Source organism: Peromyscus maniculatus, chromosome 14, assembly GCF_049852395.1.
Source record: "Peromyscus maniculatus bairdii isolate BWxNUB_F1_BW_parent chromosome 14, HU_Pman_BW_mat_3.1, whole genome shotgun sequence".
NCBI classification, from domain to species: Eukaryota; Metazoa; Chordata; class Mammalia; order Rodentia; family Cricetidae; genus Peromyscus; species Peromyscus maniculatus.
This window is the reverse complement of record NC_134865.1, coordinates 87,526,332-87,536,640: the sequence shown is the minus strand read 5'-3', so window position 1 is coordinate 87,536,640 and position 10,309 is coordinate 87,526,332. Positions and strand designations below refer to the sequence as shown.

At 37.5% G+C, this 10,309-nt stretch overlaps 1 pseudogene; it reads left to right on the top strand.

Annotated features, from left to right (window-relative positions):
* The first annotated feature begins 1,063 nt into the window (after nucleotides 1–1,063).
* Nucleotides 1,064–1,524, top strand: LOC143268389 (immunoglobulin heavy variable 1-84 pseudogene; annotated as a pseudogene).
* The last annotated feature ends 8,785 nt before the right edge of the window (nucleotides 1,525–10,309 follow it).

The window sequence follows — 10,309 nt, the reverse complement described above, 5'->3', positions numbered from 1 at the left end:
GGGCACAGTATAGTTTCATTTAACGTTTTTGATAAAATTTCCAAGTTGGGACACGAGTGTATACTCTCATTAACAGTGAATGATGATCATCCTTTTTCCACATGCAAGCATGTATTTGTTATAACTTATTTTCTTGTTTATAATCAGTCTTACTAATGTCAAAATGGAATATTAAAGTTGATTTTATCTGCACTTCACTGTGAGCTAAGGACTCTATTTGAAGATTATACAGAAACCAACCATAAACTGAATTTGAAATTGTCCCTGCTGCCTAGGTTTCCTAGTGAAGGAAAGTGCTATTCAGCCTTCAGGGAGAGAAAAGTCATCAATGATCTTATACCATACAAGACCTTGCTGTCTACAGTACCAGACTCCCAGGAAAATGCACCCATTAGTGCCTGAATGGTATGTGGTGATCAACTGCTTTCTAATTAAATTCATTGCGTGTTCCACAGGAAAGACTGCATCCCAGGTAGACATGATTGAAAGTCCTTGGCTTGGAAGTATATTTCCCTAAGTTATCGTACTAATGTTGCAATAAATATCAATGTACAAATATTTCTGAGGTATGTTCTCTTTAGGTCATTTCACTGAGTTATTTCTATGTAACCTTTAGGAATGGCAAATACTAATTGAATGTATCTAAAAGGAAGTTTCAAATCCTCTTAATTCAGCAGATTTTGGTATTTCCATTCACCACCATCACCATCAGAACCACTTTCTTAATCTTGTCACAAAGTGGAGCAAATTCCACAGGCCTGAAATCTATTGAGAGCTTAGGCCCTGAGGTTACGCCCACAGCATCTGCACAGGGCTGAGGACAAGGATATGGATGCATTTCCTCAGAGAGGATTAGGACTTGGAACTCAGCATCCTGCTGCCTGACCCAGGTGTCCTCTATCTACTTCTTCTCCAGCTGGGCTAGATCCTTATCTAAGAAGTACCCTGCTCATGAATATGCAAATTACATGAGTCTATGGTGGTAAATACAGAGATGTCCACACCCCAGAACAACATATGATCAGTGTCCTCTCCACAATCACTGAGCACACAGATCCTCACCATGGGATGGAGCTGGACCATTCTCTTCCTCCTGTCAGTAACTACAGGTAAGGGGCTTTCCAGTTCCAAACCTGAAGAAGGAACAAGGACTGAGGTGACAATGACATCCACTCTGCCTTTCTCTCCACAGGTGTCCACTGCCAGGTCCAGCTGCAGCAGTCTGGTCCTGGGCTGGGGAAACCTGGGTCCTCAGTGAAGTTGTCCTGCAAGACTTCAGGCTACACTTTCACTAGCTATGTTATGCACTGGGTGAAGCAGAGTCCTGGACAGGGCCTGGAGTGGATTGGATGGATTTATCCTAAAAATGGTAATACTAAGTACAATCAGAAGTTCCAGGACAAGGCCATACTGACTGCAGACACATCCTCCAGCACAGCCTACATGGAGCTCAGAAGCCTGAAATCTGAGGACTCTGCTGTCTATTATTGTGGAAGAGACACAGTGTTGCAAACCACATCCTGAGTGTGTCAGAAACCCTGGAGGGACAGGAAGCCGCACTGGGACTGAGATGACAGAGAAGATCAGCCTGGAGACTTGCTCAGAAATAATCGTTCTGAGTGTCCCTTTGTCTGTCATTTCACAACCTTATTGGGTGTTTGTCAACTTTTCAAAAGGGAAAATGCTGGGAATAAAGTGATGTTGATTCAGGTTGTCCCTAGAGTACACCATACTTTGACCAGCTGTTTACCAGTTACAACCTCCATTCACATGATTACTTTTTAATAAACTAAAATAGGACAAACTGTGGCAATATATTATGATATGAATATCTCTTAAATCTAGGGGACTGGAACTGTTGCTGGAGTAGCTGGGAATTAGCTATAATATGAATCAGGCCATTACAAGACAAATTAACAGCATGTGCACAAACAAAGCCCCTTTCACAGTCCAATTTGGTTTACCTAAAACAAGCACAGGCAAGTTTGTTAGAAGCTGTCCCCATAGATTTTGGGGTAGGTGTTTTAATCTCTTCTATGAAATCTAATTTTATGTCTTTAGTTGTTGATACATCTGATCATGAATTGCTTTTGGAAGTAGTATTAAAATCTGTATTGTTTTAGAATTAGGGATGAACCTGAATGTCATTGTGGTGTCCCCAGGGTGTGGAGTCTGCTACTTTGACAACAAGCTGGGCTCCTGCTCACACAGCACTGGGGAAAGAGCAGTGGATTCCAAGCTGGGAAGTAGAGACCTGATCCTGTCATCAGTAACCCTGGGTGCTCATTCCCCACTTTCCTGAAATTGAATTCTCTTTTTCACCACTATCCACATAGACTGGACCAATGAAAATGCATCTTACATTTGCAGGTGTTTTAGACGGAGGTTTACTGTATTGATGGTGATTAGTAAGTTTTATTTTATATTAGTTTTGTAAATGATCTTTTCCTTTCCCATTTGAAACATATAGGAGGCCACAAGGACACAGCCAGCATCTGAGCCTCATGTTTCTCTGGGCAATCATTTTGACCTGCTTTTATAAAATTAGCAATTATGTGAGAGTTATTAGCAACTGCACAATTAAGGTTTTTACAGTTAATATTAATGAGCAGATGTATGAGACAAGGTGGAAGCAGCTCCTTTATTATCTGTCAGCCACTCTATTGCTTGTTGCAGATGATAGACAAATTCATAAAGGTCTCTGTAGGTTTCTGTCTATAGTCAGAAAGATGTCTGTGGAGTGTTAATATCAGGAACTTTATTCCAAGCCCTGATAGCACTTTGGCTGCTTTGGCTGTGAATCACTTGAGGGCTGGCAAGCTGCTAGGCCACTGTTTGGAAGTTTCCTTGTCTGTTAATTTGACAAGTAATGTTTATACAGGTCCCTGCCTTTGGTTATGACCAGCAGTGGACAGGAATTCTTTCATTCATTTCTGAAGCCACGGACTAAGGGGTAGTGAGAGTTGTTTTCATAGAAGCTTGTCAGGCTAAGGTATAATTTCCTACATGTTTGCCAAAACAGCTATTATTTCTGTAGGGAAATGACTCTCAACCACATTTTCTGTAACATTATTTTTGAGGACTTTCTGTATGGAGAATGTGGGTGGTGGTGTTCATGGGCAGGATTCTCATACTTCTCTAGTGGCTGGAAACATAGTCAGTAATTGTCCTACCTGAGAAACTTCTTTAAGGCCTTTTGTGGTTAAAGATCATTAATATCTTAACATCCTGAAGGGACATATGCAGAGAATATGTCCTTGCAGAGAAGATGCAAGAGATTTGGTAGGAAGACATTATTTTCTGAGACTTCCTTTTCCTTTGGTGAGACTAACCAACTAGTCTAAGATGGTTCCACAGGATTAAATGTTTTAGTATATCTCGTCCCATAGAGCAGTACAACTTAGCTTCATTTTCCCCCTCAAGATTCTGCATGAGTCTCATGGTCAATATAACATGGCTGGTTCTTAGTAACAGTCAATACTTGTTGAATTCATCTTAAATACATTCTGGCTCCAATTCATTTATGTAAGTTTTGTAGTTGCTTTGAACACATTGACAACAAACTCAGATTCATCAATGTTGTTTCCACATCACAATAAGGAAATCAATCAAAGCACTTCTCCTTGACATCATTTAATCAGGAGCAAGCCCAGTTTTGAATGGCCTAGTTGATTCTCCCTGTGTTGTCTTCTGTTGACCCTCTTGTGGGAGTCTGAATTTCTCTTTCTATCTCCATCTCTTCCTCTGCACCTCTTTCTCTGTCTTCCTGAGCCCACTTCTTTGTCTTTGTCTCTGTCTGTGTCTGTCCTTAACAAAGATCTTTACTCTTTATTTATTGAACAGCATGGAATACATCACATCAGAAGAGAATTAGGGATATTAGACATAAATCTTTAACAGGATTTTACTAAAGATTAATAACTTTTTCAGCTGACTCAAATAATAAACAGTACAACAAACATATTTTTATTCAAACAATATCTGCATATTATTTTCAGCTATTTTGGATACTTGTTTTATAAAATTTATTGAAAACTATAGTTTATTTTTCAGCAGATGGTTATTATAACATACATACAATCATATGCATCAGTCTTGATTCAGGACCATGGAAGAGCACACAAAATAAGGTTAGAGCTATGCATTGTTTCATTGTGTAAAAGCTAGTTATGAGCCGGGCGGTGGTGGCACATGCCTTTAATCCCAGCACTCGGGAGGCAGAGCCAGGAGGATCTCTGTGAGTTCGAGGCCAGCCTGGGCTACCAAGTGAGTTCCAGGAAAGGCACAAAAAGCTACACAGAGAAACCCTGTCTCGAAAAACCAAAAAAAAAAAAAAAGCTAGTTATATGGGAAATCTTAGGCAAGTAAGGTTGGGTGTTACAATGTTCTCTTAAAGGCAGGTTAAACAGACTGAGTACACAGTAATATCACATTCTGAATAATTTCAAAGAGTATCATTCACTCTGGCTGTGTGGTCCAGCAAAATTTTCAGTCTCTTCAAGGATAAGAGATATTTTTATCAAAATATATTACCACAAAAGTACATTTCCTGTAAGCTGGATAAATGTGCTATTAAAACATTTTCACAGAACTCATGGATTGACACAATGCATGTACATGTTAATTGTCAATAGTTCTGAAATTATGCATTATGCAATATTCTCTAGTCTCATATTTAGTGCTTTCCCAGTCTTAGTACTCTGATCTACACTCTAAAGTCTTTACACAATATGGAACTACACTGATACAGCATCATCTCACACAGTTCTTTGGGTAGCTGGTAGTCATACTGCTATAAAGCATGGGGTTTTGAATACAGTGTGAATAACAACCAGCATTGAAGACCTTGGGTACTTGGTAATCTCAATGGTTTGATTCAATAAGAAGACTCTTTATCTCAGAACAATAACTTTTCATTCTCCCCTAGCAAACAGTCCTCCATGATAAACATCAATGTCATTTGCTTAATATGTATGCAACCATGTGGGGAATACATTGTGGCAGGCATTAATCCCATAATAATTATATGTTGAAGATTATGTAAATCTATATTGAGTGTAAAATACTGTATGAAAAACCAGTAATTTTGTAATATATCCTTCTGTCTTCCTCCAACAGGAAAGCAGGGATTGACCTGAGGCAGGGGAATCTTCCATTTCAGGCCTCTGTATTGAATGGGACTCTCCAATGTACTGGTGTAGATGTAACCAACAGTCTTATTAATTAAGAAACGCAGAACCATTGCAAAGACGAGAGCCAAGAGGTCAGAGCTAAGAGTTAAAACCTTACCCTTCCTCCTGTGGTGGTCCTACCTCTCCGAACCAGAGCTAATTCCTGTGTGTCTGTCTGTCTTTTTATAGTGTTTCTGTTCTGCCTTCTCATTGGTTGTAAACCCAACCACATGAACGCCTCATCATGGCCTGTCTGTATAGACCTCTAGGTTTTCTATTGATTGGTATTGAGATTAAAGGCAGGTGTATCCAATACTGGCTGTATCCCTGAACACACAGAGACTTACCTAGCTCTGCCTACCAAGGGCTGGGATAACAAGTGTATGCCACCACTGCCCCGCTTTCCTATGGCTGGCTAATAGCTCTGATCCCCGGGCAACTTTATTTATTAACATACAAATAACATTTGAATACAAATAAAATTTCACCATATTTCCTCTTTTCTATTTTAATTAAAAGAAAAAAGGAAAAAGCTTATAACTAACATAAAAAACTATATACAAATGTATAATAACTATACACAATATATACAAGTAATAAATACCTAAACAATATCTAGTTCATTTCTCTGAATGAGAAAATAATTCCATTATTTATCCTATTGTATCTAATTTACTTTCTATCCTAATTAATCTTCAACTATAACTAACTAATCTTCAACTCCCTCAGAGACCCAAGAAGGAAATAATATTAGCTAACAAAAATAAAAACAGGAAGTGCATGCAAGCAATTTCCAAAAATTTGTGAGTTGACAGAAACAGCCAGCTTCTTGGACAGTCACCTGAGGTTTCTCCTCAGTGTTGGGGCATCATCTTCAGCCTATAGGCTTAGCGTATCTGACAGACTCTTCTGTGAAGTAGGATGTACACAAGGTCAACATTTCAACCTCACATTGGGTGAGAGCAGTCTATATACCAGAAACACCTGAATTCCATGTCATGTTATGATTCAGGATTTTAAATTCTGGAAATTGTTTTTTTTTTAATTCAGCTGTCCAATCTTTTTGGCTATGTGTGTATGTGGCTTCATCTCAATATCCTGTTCTCCACATCCCTCTATTAAATGCCATTCTAATATTGAGAGGCATGAGCTTAATTACTCTTTAAGAATAACTGTTTCAGCTGCTGTCCCATTGCACATCAGAAGCCATCGGCTCACTGCCGACTAAGCTGCCTTCGAAGAAAAGGGCACTGTACCTTTTCCGGATTGCGAAGGTCCCTTCAGGGATGGTGCCATATTGTCCTGGCCTCAGAAGATGCCTTTTGATAAAGCCATAACCACACATGTTTTGGCAAGAATCAGTAGTCCTTTGATTACAAGATTAATATATATATATACATAGTGTCCTGTCTGTCAGCAGTTGATTTGAGGATACTTTGTTGTCCAGTGGCTAACTTTTGCCACAATGAAAGTTAACTCCAATTGCAGTTTTTTCAATGCCCATATTTTCTCTGAAGTAGATTGGTACTGCCAGGAGACGACATGCCTTATGGTCATGACAAAAAAAATTTCTAAGTTATTAAAACATTTTAAATGCCATATTCTGTAGATCTCTGAAGGGTTTGAAGATAACCTGTCTATATATCTATTCCATCTTGAAAACATACCTAATATGACTAAAAGTTATACTATAATGTCTAACTACTAACTTTCATTTCTTTATATCCTAATAGTTGGTAATAACCACATTCAAGGATCAGAAAATTGCATTACATTGTTAAATGAATAGTGTTAGTACAATTAGAAATATACATATAGCATTTCTAACAATACCAATTTCAATATATATAATTTGTATACAATATAAAACAATCCAATCCAAGGTAAAGTATTTACATTATTATTTTCTTTCTCTCTCTCTCTCTCTCTTTTTTTTTTTTTTTTTGGTTTTTCGAGACAGGGTTTCTCTGTGTAGCTTTGCGCCTCTCCTAGAACTCACTTGGTAGCCCAGGCTGGCTTCAAACTCACAGAGATCCACCTGGCTCTGCCTCCCAAGTGCTGGGATTAAAGGCATGTGCCACCACCGACCGGCCTTTCTCTCTTTTTTTAACAAGAACCTTAAATCTAATCTCCTTTGCTTAGCCCTTTTCCTAACCCTTGACAACAACTTGTAAACAACCCACCTAAACAATGAAAATTATCCCAGACCCAAAACCCATTAAAAGAACCAAAAAACCACCCACACCACACCACCTCTTTGAGAATGTGGGCGTCATATTCTTAAAATTGCTTCCTGCTGGGTATGGGCGAAGGTATCTTTATCCTGAAAAGAAAACTTTTAGGTTAATTGTCAAATTCTAGGAAAGGTAAGTATATCCTTCATTATCCAGTCTGTGTATAATGCCAAAGTTCAGGGTTTATCTCAAATCCTTATTCAAATAATCTTTGAGACTGGATCATCTCAGCTAGCTCTCTCAAAATTGCTCTGAGCATTTTGTAGTTCAAAGCTGATCTGTAGATGATGTTTGTCAGCTTAGTGATGTTATTATTGTCCACATGGAATTTTTGTTGTTGTGGGGCCCCATCTTCTTCCTGGAGACTTCAGTTGATGTTAGGCCTGGCCGTGATTTCCTGCAAAAAACTGATAAGAGACTGGAACACAAAGACATATATATGCAGGTAATTGAAGCCTTTTTTCTAGAATTAGTTAGTACTTTATATGGCCATTCATGTCTTAACAAAGTAAGATGTATGTATACATATATATTAATCATGTAAATTTTAATATAAAATTCATACTTTAAGAAAAGTTTAAAGAATCAGAACAGAATCAAAGAGTTGAGATTAGTAATAGAATAGTCCCTTAATTAATTTGGCTTTTGTCCTGTCCTATAACAGAAGATGGCTCTTTTCTTCTGGCATGATACAGGGAGTTTGCATTTTCCTTTTAACAACATGCTTGAGTTTAAAGAAGGAGAGAGCCATTCTCCAACTCCAAAGTCAGCTTTAAATTTTAATTGAACTGGGACTATTAGAAGACCAATAGTGTTAAATCTTTAAACAAAAGCAGAAAGAAACCTTTAGGAAGACATAAAATTTTGTAGATGATATACCCATATGCCATTTCACTCTGTTTCTTGGGATAGACGATTTGTCCTTTTTCTTCAGTTGTCTCATTTGTCCAGTGTTCTTCAGATTCCTTAACCTTCATTCTCCTAAAAGACAAAAACAAAAACCTTTCCCCAAGACTAATTTTGGGGATGTTCTTTTTTGGCAAGTTATTATCTGATTAAATGAAAAGGCATGTGTTACTGGTACAAGGTAGTTTAAATTGGATGCTCATGCTGGTTGATGAACTATCACCTCCTCTAAATAAGAGGTTTCTCTTGTTCAAATCGAACTTTTATCAATTTTGATGGTACCCACAGCTTATCTTCTCCTGTAGAAACAAAAGCAAAACCTTGTCCCCAACGCAATACATACCCTGGTTTCCATTGTGAGGTCAGCACATCCTTAAAGTATATAGGCTGATTTAATTCTGTAGTTTTTTCTATTATCCAATGTCTCACTGCAGCCGTTGTTCCTTTCTCATTGGCATTGAGAAAATTCAAAGTTAATAGAGCATTATGTAGTCTATTTCTGGGTTTTTTTGTTACCCCTTTCTGTTTATTTAGCATATCCTTTAGAGTTCTGTTTGATCTTTCTATAACTGCTTGACCTGTAGGATTATGTGGTATACCTGTAATATGCTTTATATTGTAATAAGCAAAAAAACTGTTTCATTTTAACAGAGACATATGATGGAGCATTGTCAGTTTTGACTTGTGCAGGTATACCCATGATGGCCATAACTTCTAGCAAATGAGTGATTACAGAATCAGCTTTTTCAGAACTCAAAGCAGTTGCCCATTGAAATCCTGAATAAGTATCGATGGTGTGGTGTACATATATCAATCTTCCAAATTCTGCAAAGTGAAATATGTCCATCTGCCAGATTTCATTCCTCTGAGTAACCTTTGGGTTACATCTTGCTGGTAATGGCGTTTGATTGTAGAAGGAACAAGTAGGACATTTCTTTACTATTTCTTTGGCTTGTTGCCAGGTTATGGAAAAATCCTTTTTTAAACCTTTACTATTGACGTGATGTTTTTTAAGAAATTCTGAGGCCTCCAGCACATTTCCTATCAATAATTTATCCATCTCAATATTGCCTTGTGCTAGAGGGCCTGGCAGACCAGTATGGGATCGAATGTGAGTTATATATAAAGGATGACTCCTTTTCCTGATATCTTGTAATTGAATGAATAGTGAAGTTAATTCTGAAGCATCAGGGATAAATTCTGCAGTCTCAATATGTAATACTACTCTTTCAGCATAATGAGAGTTAGTTACTATGTTAAGAGGTTCTGAAAAATCCATTAATACCAACAGAATAGCATACAATTCTGATTTTTGAACTGAATTATAAGGACTTTGAACCACTTTACTTAAATTTTCTGATTTGTAACCTGCCTTTCTTTGTTTGTTGGCATCTGTATAAAATGTATGAACTACAGACATGAGTTTTTTTTTTTCTGAACAATTCGAGGCAAGATCCAATCAGCTCTCTTTATAAGATCAATTCTATCACTTTTGGGATATTTGCTGTTAATTTCTCCCAAAAAATTACTGCAAGCTTTTTGCCAAGGTTCACTTTCTATCCATAATTTTTCAATGTCCTCCTTAGTTAAAGGTATGACAATTTCTGCTGGTTCTATTCCTGCTAATTGACAAAGTCTCAATATTCCTTTCCAAATCAAGTCAGAGATTTTTTCCACATAAGTTTTTAATTTTTTATTTGGTTTATTTGGTAAAAATATCCATCCCAATATAATATCTTCCCTCTGCATTAATATTCCAGTAGGAGAATGCCTAGAAGGTAAAATAACCAAAATGCAATCTAGCTTTGGATCAGTATGATCCATGTGCCCTTCATGTACTTTCTTTTCTACCAAGGCCAATTCTTTCTCAGCTTCAGGTGATAATTCTCTTGGACTATTTAAGTCCTTGTCACCTTATAAGGTTTGGAACAAATTAGTCAGTTCATCATTTTTTACCCCAACAATAATTCTTAAATGAGATATGTCTCCAAATAATCT